Raw genomic sequence first — 14,807 nt, forward strand, 5'->3', positions numbered from 1 at the left:
ACTGTGGATTTTGGTTCAAGTCGGGACTTAGTAGAACACTCGTAGCAATACTTATAGAATTTATAAGTTTAACCTATAGTTTAAGAATATTAATTATAACACAAGGTTTGATTAATATAGCTAATTATAAAGATGTTATTTATTATACTATAAGGTTTAGATAGAACTAATAAGATCATGACACTTGTTGTGTGCATGTTTATTGAGAAATTAAGCATTTTTTATGAATAATTTTATAAAAGAAATATTTGAAAACCTTAGAACCTGCCAGCAACTTTAAAAACGTTATATGACTCAGTCAAAGCTATTTACCCAATTCAAATTAAGCTGAGAAAATGCAATTACGTGTATAATATTATAGTGTATGCTGATAAACACTTGGGTTTGGGGTATAAGCTTTATCATCTTAAGCTTATTAAACACTTGGAAAGTAAGATAAATAGTGTGTTTTTCTATATTGAGGTGTAGTTGGGTTCTAATACATTCAAAGGTATTCCTAATCTTAAGTTCATTTCAGTTTAATTCTTTAGTTTTCTTTAGTTTCCATTCAGATCCTAACTCATTGTTTTTCCATTCAAGGTTAGGTATTTAAATTCTTTAAACTTAAGGTTTCCTTTCGGTAAGCTCTTCTTCTCGGTGGGTTAGATTCATTTCTTTTTCATCTCCTTCTTTTAGAAATACTCACCTTCTCATTGTTGGTTTTTAGGAGTGTTCCAAATCCCGTCCTTGTTCTCATATCCCGGTATTGGTAAGGAAAATAGGATAGAATTTATATGTTTATATGTTATGTTATGTTATGTAATGTTATATTATATTATTATGTTGATAGACCTTGGGCATATGACTTGTATAGGTAACAAACCCCAATAATTTATGGGCATATGACTTGCTTAGCTAGCAAGCCCCACAAATCTATTGGGCATATGACTTATTTAGTTAACAAGCCCCAAGTAGTATAATGGTCATTGTAGTAGTATATGACATATGTTATAGTATATGTTTATGATATAGTTTATGTGTATGTTTTATGTTTTTAGTAGATTTTTCTTGCTAGGCATTAGGCTCATTCCTTTATTTTTTATGTATGCAGAAAAATAGTTATGGCGGCAGAAGGATTCATTGCAGCTTGGGGTTGTGTATTGAGGAAGAATTGATTCGGGGGACTACGTGAACGATTTGAGGACGACGTTATTTTCAGTCTTTTTAATTATGTTTCTATGTATTTTCCGCACTTGGTTTTGTAAACAAATTTTAATTAAGTTAGAGTTATGTTTTATTTTTCAAACAATGGGATCCCATACCCCGAATTTATGAATTCCAACATTTACCTTAAATTTTTTAATAAAGTTATGAATGTATCGTATGTATGTTTTCTTAAGAATAGTGTCTATGTATAGTAGCTTTAATGGTCCAAAGTCTTAGAATTAGTTGGGTCATTACAGTTGGTATCAGAGCAACAGTTCATTCGCATGAAGTTCTCCTTGATTCACACGCTCAAGCTCCGAATCTAACCGCCAAGTAAGTGTGTAAGTTATAGTTATTATGTTTATATGTATAGCTAACGATTTTAGCCTTTATGTTTTCAGTTAAGAATGAATGGAGCATTAACTTATGAGGATGTTCGAGCTATTAAGGCCTTAAAAAGAATTAGAGAACCAAGAAACACTGTAGGAGTGCTAGAAAGAATCACTCGAAGACTACTTTTATTCCACAGGGAGATAGGTCACCTCCAAGAAACTAAGCAGATCATGATGAGATCAACGAAGCAATACGTTTTAGTAATTAGACTTTTTAAAGATTATCCAACTGTGATTGTAGCTTTAGAAGATATATGGGAGACAATAGATGATAAAGATGAGTTACCGGTAGCTATGAGATATTATTTTCTCATACTTAGGTTCACTTCTAAAATGGAATTCCAATTCACCAATGAGCAAAAACATAGAATTTTTACGAATCTTCCTCGAGGGAATTTTGAGGCTCAAGATAATGATGACTACGAAGAGATAGATGATGATATGTTAGATGAAGGATCAGATGTAGAAGATCCTGATTTTTAGAATAGATTAGTTTCCTTGTTTATTTTATTTATTTGCATTTGTGATTGTAACTAGTGAAAACTTTTTCCAAATAAATATCATTGTTATTTTGATGACATGTATGAGTTTGATTTTCTTTTGCAATCATAATAAGTAATAAATTTAATGAATAATGACTAAGTTTGGTGAGGGTGGATACAAATCAATGAACTGGGTTCTCTATATTGAGAGTTAGGGGGCCATAGTAGTGGGATCGATTTTACTGATCCCAGCCCTCCCTCAATATGGTAAACTTTGGAACAACGATGAGTTTTGAGCCTGAGAATTTAGTCATATAGGATGATTAGAAACAAACTTAGAAAATAATAAATATGGCTCATTTTTCTAAGTATAGAAACTCACTCTAATAATAAAGAAGGCTTATATAACTTTCATAAGAAATCACAATCTATAGGTCTGAGTTATGTTTGTTTAGATTAAGTTTTTGCCTTAGAGCCTATTAGGGTACAGTTCTAACATGTTTATCTCAACTATTAGAACTCTGCTGAAGATGTCGCTCCGAAGGTCCGCTCGCACCAATGCTAATGTCTCCAACGCTGCTCCTGAGAGCAATGAAGCCCCTACAGTTCGCAGAAGGGGAGTGCGTACTACTGCCAACTGAAATGCGCCGCCGCCGGTTGACAACTCTGCAGAAATTGCCAGAATACAACAGCAAGTTGAGGAATTACTGCAGCAACAGCGACAACAGACTCAGCCTTCGCCTCCGCCTCTGCCTCCACCACAGCCTCAGCAAATGGCTCAAGCACCCCATCAAGTTGGTTCATATGGGGGATGGCCAGTGGCGAACTATGCGCCATACCCAGCTCAGCACATGGAGAAAATTTATGAGCGGTTTCATAAGCAACACGCTCCGAACTTTGAAGGGATAACAGACCCCTTCGATGCGGAAGAATGGCACAGAAATGTGGAGCCAATCCTGACGCACATGAATCTCGACAACTCGGACCGCATATCCTGCGTTTCGTCTTTGCTCAAGAAAGATGCTAGAATATGGTGGGACTTAGTTCAGCAGACTCACGATGTCGCCACCATGACTTGGACCAGATTTGTGGAGCTGTTCCGCAAAAAGTACTACAATTTGGCAGTCATCGCTTCAAGAATCGAGGAGTTCGCTGGTCTGAAGCAAGGGAGTTTATCAGTAGCAGAATATGCTCGGTAGATCGACCGATTAGCCAAGTTTGCACAGGAAATGGTTCCAACTGGCTTTTTGAGGGTGACCAAGTTCGTTAGAGGACTTCGACCGAAGATTGAACTAGGGGCTAAGCTAGCAAACTCGGGAAATACTACCTATGTCTATGTTCTAGAAACGGCAATAGAAGTAGAAAGGCTTCGGGCTAATGTTAGTAAAGAGGAGGCCAGTAAGCCTGAGTCTAAACATCAAAGTCAACCTCAGACTGGTCGAAACAACAACCACAACAATAACAATCAGTCCAACAACAACAATGGTCAGGAAAGAAAGCATCTTGACAACAAGCAGTTGAGCCACGATAAAATGACACAGAAGAATAATGGAAGTAATAGGCCGGGTTATGTAGAATACCCGCAATGTACTAAATGTCAGAAGAAACATCCTGGTGAATGTCGGGAAAACACCAAGGGATGCTACAACTGTAGTCAGGAAGGACACCGGAAGAGAGACTGTCCCCAGCTCAAGCCATAGGGGAAAAAGGATGACAAGATGGTTCCTGCCAGGGTATTTGCCTTAACCCAAGGAGAAGTTGATGCTAGCAATAAAGTGGTTACATGTCAGGTTTCTATCCTCAATAATATATGTTCTGTATTATTTTATTCGGGAGCCACTCATTCGTATATCTCGTTAGGAATGATAGAAAAACTAGACAAACCTTATGAAAGATTTAGAACTAGGTTTGTAACAGAGTTGCCTTCGGGCAAAGTACTTTTATCATCACAGATAGTACGAGGCGTACCAATCAAGATTGAGGATGTATAATTAGAAGGAGACCTTATAGAACTAGAGATCAAGGACTTCGACGTGATATTAGGCATGGACTGGCTAGCAAGGCATGGCGCAACCATCGACTGCAAAAACAAGAAAGTGACGTTTGAGACTCCTGATGGCCAGAGAATGTGCTTTTTGGGACAAGTTTCAGGACTACACACACCGCTAATATCATCTCTCAAAGCTCAAAGAATGATAGAAAAAGGATGTCAAGCATTCTTAGCCAACATCACAGATGTGGTAAAGGAAACACCACTAAAGGTTGGAGACGTCCACATTGTAAAGGAATTTCCAGAAGTATTTCCTGACGACTTACCAAGGTTGCCGCCGACTCGGGAAATTGACTTCACAATCGAATTAGTAACGGGCACCGAGCCTATCTCCAAGGCACCATACCGAATGGCACCTACAAAATTCAAGGAGTTAAAGACGCTGCTACAAGAACTCCTAGACTTGGGATTCATTAGACCGAGCCATTCGCCATGGGGAGCACCGGTTATATTTGTGAAGAAAAATGACGGAAGCATGTGGATGTGCATAGATTACCACGAGCTGAATAAGGTGACGATTAAGAATAAGTACCCGCTACCTCGAATTGATGATTAGAGATGAAAATTGCACCTTTATTGATCTTAAATGTCAAAATAAATTAAGTTTTGATTATTATTTTTATTTAATTAATATGATATATTTTATGAATGAAAATAATTGATTATAATTTAATTTATTGTTATTTTTTAGGAATTAAAGTTACATTTTGGCATAAATAAAAAAGATAGAAGAAAGAAATAAATAAAATTGAAGAAATGATGAAAAGTTGGTATTTTTTGCAACTTGAAGCCCAAAATAGGCCCAGAATTCGGCCCAGGCCCGCCAGCCTCTCTTCACCCCTGGACGCCGCCTGGCGCACTCACGCCTACCACCTGTCCAAGAGCCTCCATCCCTTCCCAGCAGTCACGCCAACCTCTCCCAGCCTTGCCTCTTTTCCCAACGTCAAGCCTCCAAGTCCCTAATGCAGCTGAAGCCCAAACGAAGGCCCATTTCCTCAGCAGCCCAGTCCGAACAAGCCCAGCACGCCCAACGCAGCAGCAGCCCAATCCGCCCATCTGCCTTCTTCTCTCCCAGCCAGCCTACATGGCCCCTCCCCATTGGCTGGGAATGGGTCAAAACCCTCTTGTACCACCAGCCACCTTTAACCCATATTTTGTGGGTATTGGGCCTTGCAAAATTGTCATTTTGAGCTTTAAAGCTCATCTTTTTTGGTGCTTTAAAAAAAGGGCATTTTGACCATACACCAAAATAGCTAAGTTAATATTAATAATAAGATTTAATTTTTCAAAATCATATTTTATTATTAATATTTTAGATTTATTTTGTAAACCCCAAATTGTTGTTTAATTTCTTTTTAGTCATTTTCTCCCTCTATAAATAGGGACTCTTCTTTCACAATTTTTATGTAATTTTTAGGTAGCAAAACTCTACAAAATTTTAGTCTCATTTCTCATATTTTCTCTCTAGAATTTCATAAGAATGTCTAGCATAATAGGCTAACCTTCTTAGGAAGGTTAGGATGATCCTATCTGCACTAAGACTTTGTTTGATATTTTTTATTCACCATGTGCTTAAAGTTTATATATTTGAGTGATTTATTTTCTTTCATCTCTATTCCTTCATCTTATTATCTTTATTTATGTTTACTAATAGTATATAGATTTTGTCAAGCACTTTCTATGTATTATCAAATTAGTAAAAATAATATAGATAATATCTTTATCATTTTCTCCATCTCATTCATATATATTTACTTTTGCTAAATCTATATAGAATTAGTCATGCTCTTTCTATGTATTTTATAAATGGTAAAAGTAATATTTGTGTTTGGTTTTATGTCCAATCTTTAATTGCATTATGGCCAATGGTATAATGTCATTTTTTAGATTTCTCATAAGATTTATCTCACCCTTCCATGGTAAAGAATAATAATCACTTGAATACATTTTTGTGAAATATATTTGTGCTTTGATGTTAAATCTTCCTAATGAATAGTTGGAATGTGAACTATCCATTTGTATAATTTTTGTGAATCAAAGATCCAAATAAATAAGTATTCATATTGGTGACTCTTGATCCTTCCTACTTGTTACCTATTGTTACATCACACTTTAATCTATCTTTATTTCTAATATTTAAATCTTAAAAATAACAAAAATATCATTTGTTCTATTTCCCTTATATTATTTATTTCTTAAACTTTATTTATTGATTAACTTGATTTCTTTGCCTTCTTGTGGAATCAACTGCCCGATCTATACTACGACTACCACTTAGTGGATGCACGTTTTGGGCGTTAAACAAATTTTGGCGCCGTTGCCGGGAAGGTAATAGTGAAAAAAAAGTTTTTCAATAAATTTTGTAAAAGAGGTAAATAATTCTATCATTTTCTTTTTGTGTATATTTCTCTAGGATTTGTTTTTTTGTTTTTAGATTTATCTCATTTACCCTAAATAAAAGAGAAAAAAATCATTATTTTTTTTTATTATTATTGTTCATTTTTAGTTAGTTTTTCATTTTTTTTTGTGTCATTTTTGTATTAAAAAAAAATGTTATCCTTACTTTTTCTTAGTTTATTTTGTTGTTATTTTTCTTAGTTTATTTTGGTGTTATTTTGTTAGTTTTCTTTTTCCCTCTTTTTATTCATTATTGTTGCAAAAAAAAAAAAAAAAAATTAAAAGCTTGTTGTGTGTGTATTTAGTTTATTAATTTATTTTTGATAGCTTATTTTATTTTATTTCTTTTTTTATTAAATTTTAAAAAAAAAATTGGTCGTTTATCTTTTGCTAGTTTAGTTTTCATTTTTTTTTATTATTTGTGTTTAGGATTTGTTACATTTTTTTATATCTTACTTTTGTGTTTTTTTTATGTGTTTGTAGCATTACTTTAACTTTTTTTTTGTTACTTAGTTAGTCTTTCTTCATCTTTGCAAAAAAAAAAAGTTACTCTCTTAGAATTTATTAGTGTTTTTTCCTTTCCTAAAATTTCTTTTATTTTTTTTTCAGTTTTGTGAGCTTTTTATTTCTTTTGTTTAAATATTTTTTTTGTTATTTTCTATTGTTAGATTTGTATCTTCATTTATTTTTTATTTATTTACCTTTTATTTTTTGTTATTTTTTATTTTTTATTTTTAGGTTTTAAATCTTTAAAAAAAACAAAAATCATAATAATAATAATAAAAATAAAAACAAAGATTGTTTTGTCAACATAAATAATTTTTGCTTAAAGGCCAATTTGAGTAAAGTTTCATCCATGCTTACTTAGTCACCTCGGGGAGTTCTAGTAAGTATTGATTGTAAGAGGACCGCTTTTATGAATTATGACCCCTCCACAATTATCTAGCAACCTCGGGGAGTTCTAGATAAAGTGTGGGTCTTAAGTGGGACCGTTCTAAAAACCTCAAATCGACCTGGAAACAAGTAAAACAAAAAAAAAATCAAAAATAAAAAAAATCATAATTTTTTTTTTTTAAAAATGAATGATGAAGAGAAGAAACGTTTCAAGCAGTATTTTCTGATGTATTATCCTTCAGTTAGAAACAATCGTAATTCTAGTGCTACTGAGGGTACTAGTCATTTTAGGAGTGCATGCAAACTTAGTGTAAGAGAATACCGAGAACTTGAGGTTTTAGAAACTAAGTTTGAAAGAGAAAATTACGAGGTTCCCGAGGTAGATTATGATGAACGCTATTGTGACTTTGAAAGAGTCGACCATAGGAATCATAATTCTAGTTGGACCAACCCCGTAGATTTTAGTTGGAAGCCTGAGTACAACTACCATGCACCGCCTCCCATGAATTTTGAGCAAAATTTTCCTAACTTCCCACATGGACCTCCATATAATGTCTGCACTAATACGACTTCTTTAGAGGACACTTTACACACATTTATAGAGGAGCAAAGAGAATTCAATAAACAATTTGTGGAAGATTTTAGGGAAACTAGTACTCAACTATCAGAATTGACCAATGCTATTATTTCACATAATTTAAGTCAATTCTCTTCCCAACCTGAGGCCATAACACCATCTCCTACTCTCAGTTCTAAACCCGATGAGGATGATGCTATTACCATTTGGAGTGAAACTCTTTCCCGTACCGAAATTCTTCCAACCACTCCAAAGAAAAATGGAAGCTATCATACTGATGTGATAGACTTAATCATTGAGGAAATCATCAACATATTTGCCATGAAACATTCACCAAATTTCCTCCACGATTTTGAACCCGAACCTTTTCTTTATCCTGAAAATGTTACTAACGCTTGTATTTTTGAGACGCAGGATAAAAGAAAATTCATTTTTGATAAAGGATAGTACGCAAATATGCAGTTGGTAGACTTACCTGAGAGCGATGCTTTTGTCTACCAAAGACTGATCAGGTTTTATCTTTTTTTTTAGTGTGTTTTATTTTAATTTGTGTCTTTATTTTATGTTGCGAATTTTACTTTTTGGGGTTTTGTTGTTGATTATCATATTCTTTTTTTCTCACACAATGAGCTTAACGTTAGATATTGAGGACAATGTCTCATTTAAAGTTGGGGGTAGTAAGCATATTCATGTGATGAAATATATTTTCATTACCATTTTGAAATTTTGAGTTAAATTTTTGCAAAATTCATGACAACAAAATCTTGGTGAGATAATTTTTGCTATTTTTACTATTAGGAAGTAATTTTTTTAGAGTAATTTCATGCACAACCAAACATTGAAAAAATACACATTCAATTGAGAAAAATCCTAAAGTTTAAAGCTTTTAATTTTTGTGAGATGTGAGAATGAGAAAACAACTTTGAAAACTTCTATTGATCATTTGAGTTGGTAAAATTAATTTTTGGGATTTAAAACATGACATTTACTAGAGGGATAAGTTTTGTTTTAAAGAGCCTTTGTTGTATTTTATTGTAATTTTCCTTTTAATTTCTTGTAATTTTTTTTCTTTCTTACGCTGTCTCTTGTCAAAAAAAATTATATAAAAAAAGAAAAGAAAAGAAAAAGAAGAAATATATAAAAAAAATTAATGAAAAAAAAAGAGAACAAGAGCAACATTTTTCATCTTCATCTTTTGTAGTTTTGTTGAAAAAAAATTTGTCAAATAAAAAAAAAGTAATAATAAAAATTCAACACTACTACATTTGTTTTCAATTTATGTCATAAAAAAATATAGAAAGAAATAAAAAGTTCGTGTATTGTTTATTTTTATCTAATTTTGTTTTGTTCTTTATTTTGTCTCTTGATATCATTTTGAAAAATCCTGAAGGTTCTTATGTCATTTAGATTCCAATTAATTGATTAGCCTATCTTTTGATCAATATTCGTTAACATTATTTGTTCTAAAACGATAACATCCATTTTTTAGTGTTAATTGATAAATTTCCTACTCCAAGAGTGTCAACCATCTTCCATAAAAATACTTTCAATACCTTTGTGAGGATTTGGAGTTGAGACTTTATTCTTTGGTGATTTTTCAATATTGTTTGTGTTAATTTTGGAAAAAACGATATGGTTTGGTGCACACACACAAAACTCTTGAATTACAACTTTGATAGTTTTAAATAGCATTTTCTAAATTCTCACTAAACATTTTGTTAAATGATTTTGCTTAATTTACACTAATTCATCTTGGTAATAATTTTTATCCGCTTGAATTGCTAAGGACTAGCAATAAGCTAGTTGGGGGTTGTGATTAGAGATGAAAAGTGCACCTTTATTGATTTTAAATGTCAAAATAAATTAAGTTTTGATTATTATTTTCATTTAATTAATATGATATATTTTATGAATGAAAATATTTGATTATAATTTAATTTATTGTTATTTTGTAGGAATTAAAGTTGAATTTTGACATAAATAAAAAAGATAGAAGAAATAAATAAATAAAACTGAAGAAATGATGAAAAGTTGGTATTTTTTGCAACTTGAAGCCCAAAATAGGCCCAGAATTCGGCCCAGGCCCGCCAGCCTCTCTTCACCCCTGGACGGCACCTGGCGCACTCCACGCCTACCACCTGTCCGAGAGCCTCCATCCCTTCCCAGCAGTCACGCCAACCTCTCCCAGCCTTGCCTCTTTTCCCAACGTCAAGCCTCCAAGTCCCCAATGTAGTCGAAGCCCAAACGAAGGCCCATTTCCTCAGCAGCCCAGTCCGAACAAGCCCAGCACGCCCAACGTAGCAACAGCCCAATCCGCCCATCTGCCTTCTTCTCTCCCAACCAGCCTACGTGGCGCCTCCCCATTGGCTAGGAATGGGCCAAAACCCTCTTGTACCACCAGCCACCTTCAACCCATATTTTATGGGTATTGGGCCTTGCAAAATTGACATTTTGAGCTTTAAAGCTCATCTTTTTTGGTGCTTTAGAAAAAGGGCATTTTGACCATACACCAAAATAGCTAAGTTAATATTACTAATAAGATTTAATTTTTCAAAATCATATTTTATTATTAATATTTCATATTTATTTTGTAAACCCCAAATTGTTGTTTAATTTCTTTTTAGTCATTTTCTCCCTCTATAAATAGGGACTCTTCTTTCACAATTTTTATGTAATTTTTAGGTAGCAAAACTCTACAAAATTTTAGTCTCATTTCTCATATTTTCTCTCTAGAATTTCATGAGAATGTCTAGCATAATAGGCTAATCTTCTTATGATGGTTAGGATGATCATATCTGCACTATGACTTTGTTTGGTATTTTTGATTCACCATGTGCTTAAAGTTTATGTATTTGAGTGGTTTATTTTATTTCATCTCTATTCCTTCATCTTATTATCTTTATTTATGTTTACTAATAGTATATAGATTTTGTCAAGCACTTTCTATGTATTATCAAGTTAGTAAAAATAATATAGGTAATATATTTATCATTTTCTCCATCCCATTCATATATATTTACTTTTGCTAAATCTATATAGAATTAGTCATGCTCTTTCTATGTATTTTATAAATGGTAAAAGTAATATTTGTGTTAGGTTTTATGTCCAATCTTTAATTGCATTATGACCAATGGTATAATGTCATTTTTAGATTTCTCATAAGATTTATCTCATCCTTCCATGGTAAAGAATAATAATCACTTGAATACATTTTTGTGAAATATATTTGTGCTTTAATGTTAAATCTTCCAAATGGATAGTTGGGATGTGAACTATCCATTTGTGTAATTTTTGTGAATCAAAGATCCAAATAAATAAGTATGCATATTGGTGACTCTTGATCCTTCCTACTTGTTACATATTGTTACATCACACTTTAATCTATCTTTATTTCTAATATTTAAATCTTAAAAACAACAAAAATATCACTTGTTCTATTTTCTTCATATTATTTATTTCTTAAACTTTATTTATTGATTAACTTTATTTCTTTGCCTCCTCGTGGAATCGACCTCCCGATCAATACCATGACTACCGCTTAGTGGATGCACGTTTTGGGCGTTAAACAATTGACGACTTGTTTGATCAACTTCGAGGTGCGACCGTGTTTTCAAAGATTGATTTAGGGTCTGGGTACCATCAGCTCAAGGTGCGGGGAGAGGATATTCCTAAGACAGATTTTAGAACTCGTTATGGGCATTACGAGTTCTTAGTTATGTCTTTTGGTCTTACCAATGCTCCAGCCACATTTATGGATTTTATAAATAGGGTTTTTAAGGACTACTTGGATAAATTCGTCGTAGTATTCATCGATGACATCTTAGTATACTGAAAGGACGAAATCGAGCACGAGGAACATTTGAGGTTGATCTTATTACGACTAAAGGAGCATCAACTTTATGCCAAGTTCAAGAAGTGCAAATTTTGGTTACGCAAGTAGCATTCTTCGGGCACATTGTATCCAAGGACGGAGTTGTAGTAGACCCTTCTAAGGTAGAGGCTGTGAAGGATTGGCCAAGACCTAAGAATGCGTCAGAGGTAAGAAGCTTTTTAGGGTTAGCAGGTTATTATCAAAGGTTTGTAGAGGGCTTTTCTAAGATAGCCACTCCACTCACCAGCCTGACCCAGAAGCAGCAGAGGTTCAACTGGACTGATAAGTGTGAAGATAGCTTCCAGTTACTTATAGATAAGTTGTGCTCAGCACCAGTACTCTGTGTACCAACACCCAACGACAAGTTTATAGTCTACTGTGATACTTCAAAGCAAGGATTGGGTTGCGTGCTGATGCAAAATGACAAGGTGATAGCCTACGCCTCAAGGCAGCTGAAGGAGTACAAGCAACGCTATCCAACTCACGATATGGAGTTGGCAGTAGTGGTATTTGCGTTAAAAATCTGGCGCCATTATCTTTATGGAGAACGGTCTGAGATTTATACGGACCACAAAATTTTAAAGTACTTCTTCACTCAGAAGGAGCTCAACATGAGGCAGCACAGGTGGTTAGAGCTAGTAAAGGATTATGACTGCGAAATCCTATGCCACCCGGAAAAGGCAAACGTAGTTGTTGATGCGCTAAGTAGGAAGAGTTATGGAAGTATAGCAGCACTAGCCGGAATAGAAAAGCCGCTACAGCAGGAGCTGATCAGTACCAGAATAGAAGTAGTCATTGGTAAGTTGGCTAACTTGTCAATCCATTCAAGTATGTTAGAAGATATACGGATTGGGCAAGGGCATGATGACACATTAGTAGCAAATATGGATGCAGTTAGAAAGGGGAAGGCCACCGATTTCTCAATGTCAGAGTTAAGCAAAAAAAGTCTTATTTAGAAAAAGAAAAAAAAATGCGAAACGCAATTTCACCTATGCCAAATTTATAGCATAAGATTTTATTTATTTAAGTTCGACCCATTCAAGATTATAAGAATAACATCTTAATTACAATCTTTTTATTTAAAGGAAATACCCTTTGATTCCAATTACGATGATATTAAATAATTTGAAATAATTTAGGGAGAACTGGGATGAATTTGGAATTGCAGCTGAACTCAGTACTTTTGGCTAACTGAGTTGCCTACATACCTTCTTTATGAAGGATCAAGCCACTTGTAGTTCAGATTGAGATATTTTAGAATTTGAATATAAGAATTCTGGTATATGACCATTTTTAGGAATTCTTTGCCATTTGAAAATTTGGAAAAAATCCTAGGTGGATGACCTTTTATGGAATTTTGAGATTTTTGTTTTTATACCATTTTGCGGTATTGGCGACTGCACTTAGTCTTAGCAACTAAGTTTCCCACGTATCCTTTTTTAGGAATCAAGTCAAATGTAGTTCCAGGTTTTAAAGATTTTATGATGCTTTGATAATTAAGAGGTGAATGACCCCTTTCTGAGATACCATTTATTATGGCTTTTAAATTTTAGTGCACTTTTAATTTGGAGGTAAAATTACCATTTTTGAGATTTTGTGAGGTTAATGACCTCTTTGAAATTTTGGAATGATATTTCGTCATTTTGAATTGATTTTGATGAGCTCATTTGGGATTTGGAAATTTCATACCATTTCGCATGGTTTTAGAATTTTATCATTTTGGTAACAATTTTATGTCTTGAAATCTCCTTATATATATACATTTTTAATTTATTTTATATATAAAGAGATTATTTGACCAATATTTTAATTGATTATTCCAAAATTTGGTAATGAATAATCAAATTTAATATCAGATAATATCTATATACTAAAATTCAAATTTAATTTTAGAGATTTGAATTTAAAATTTGTGATAAAAGCTGATATAGATATTTATAAGATAATATCATTATTTTATATTCTAAAATTCAGTTTGAATTTGAATTTGAAATATAATTAAGATATCGTCATTTGTCTATTTAAACCTTCTACCACACTCAACATAATGCATTCTTCAAAGTTCTTCAAATTTGAGAGACATTGTCTAACTTTGAGAAGAAAGTGAAGCATATATTTGGGTATGTATATTTGTTCTCCTTGATTGTTTACATCATAAACAATTATATAAATATATAGTTCTAATCTCTTTTATATATATATATATTTTAGGAGACGACGAAGGTTTATTTGTGACAATTATATATCTTCAATTGTCATTTACTTCTTTATTTAAGGAATCCTCCTCAAATCAGTCTGCTTCTTTACTTTAGGTAAACCAAGTTTACGTTTACATATATAAAATATATGCATATAAATATGAATATGAGTTTTTATTCATATATATTTTTTTTGTCTGATTTGTCGTGCCTCCATATATCACTATATCCATACATATGCATATATATATATATATATTGCTTCTGATTTGTCTTGATTGAGTGTATAGGAATATATAATTTTGCCGTTTATTTTATTATTTTTTTTTAACTTTTCGTTTGGTTTCTATTTTTTTTTCTTTTTTAACATATATATATATATATACACTATAGATTCAGTCACGATTTGACTTTTCAAAACCCCAAAAGCAAGATGATTTATCAATGTTTTTTATATATGTATATCATGTGAGTCTTTTGTAGTCCTTTCTCACATATAAACATTTCTCAAAATACAAACATTTTCTCATGTTTGTAGTCATTTATCACATTTATAGCATGTGACTGATGGTTTGACTGGTGTAGTCTTTTTTCTAAAGGAGTCCTTGTCAATTGTATATAGAATATATGTGTATGTGTACGCATATAAATTTCTTCTGGAAGTGAAATTTTTGCATATGTTTTGGCCTACATATATATATACATTTTTTTTTGACATTGCATGATGAGTAGAGAATTTAGATCAACAACCATTTTGGTTA

Source organism: Humulus lupulus, chromosome 4 (genome assembly GCF_963169125.1).
Source record: "Humulus lupulus chromosome 4, drHumLupu1.1, whole genome shotgun sequence".
NCBI classification, from domain to species: Eukaryota; Viridiplantae; Streptophyta; class Magnoliopsida; order Rosales; family Cannabaceae; genus Humulus; species Humulus lupulus.